Source organism: Microtus ochrogaster, unplaced genomic scaffold, assembly GCF_000317375.1.
Source record: "Microtus ochrogaster isolate Prairie Vole_2 unplaced genomic scaffold, MicOch1.0 UNK44, whole genome shotgun sequence".
Classification (NCBI taxonomy): Eukaryota; Metazoa; Chordata; class Mammalia; order Rodentia; family Cricetidae; genus Microtus; species Microtus ochrogaster.
In genome coordinates this window covers 1,855,974-1,856,895 of record NW_004949142.1, presented here as the reverse complement: position 1 = coordinate 1,856,895, position 922 = coordinate 1,855,974, and positions in this window count along the sequence as shown.

The following is a 922-nucleotide window of genomic DNA, read 5'->3' as shown; positions in this document are numbered from 1 at the left end:
GAATGTGTGTGGTGCACACTCACAACTGTGTGCATGTGTGTGCTAGAATGTGTGTGGTGCACACTCACAACCGTGTGTGTGCTAGAATGTGTGTGGTGCACACTCACAACCGTGTGTGCGGTGGAATGTGTGTGGTGCACACTCACAACCGTGTGTGCGGTGGAATGTGTGTGGTACACCTGTGTGCATGTGTGTTAGAACGTGTGTGGTACACACATGCTCCCGTGTGCATGCATGTGTTAGGATGAGAGTGCACACTTATAACTCTGTGCATGTGTGTTAGAATGTGTGTGGGTGCACATATGCCACTGTGTACATGTGTGTGTTAGAATGTGTGTGCTGCACTCGCAATTGTGTGCATGTGTGTGGTGCACACATGCCGCTTGTGCATGTGTGTTAGAATGTGTGTGGATGCATGCATGCCACTGTGCACAGGTGTATGCAGAGGTCAGAGGTTGATGTCAGCATCTCATTAGCTGGCTTTCTAGTTCACACTTTAATCCTAGCACCTAGAAGACAGAGAGAGGTCTCCGAGTTCAAGGCCAGCCTGATCTACAAGACAAATTCCAGGCCAGCCTGGGCTACATAGTGAGATCCTGTCTCAAAACCCAAAAATGCCTTTCAAGATATGATCTAGTGAGTAAAAGCGCTTGCACCAAGCCTGGCGGAGTGTGATCTCCAGATCTATGTAAAAGTTGGAACGAAAACATCAACTCTCTGACCACCACATATGTGCCGTGGCATGTACATGCCCACACACATGCGTCTCATATTCATTCACATAGTAGTAATATTTTTTAAGGTTTCAGCAGAGTGTTACATGACTTTAATTCCAGCACTTTAATTCAGTAGAGGCAGTAGGAGCACTCTGAGTTCAAGGCCAGCCTGGTGGCTAGCCAGGGCATCAGAGTGAGACCGTTTC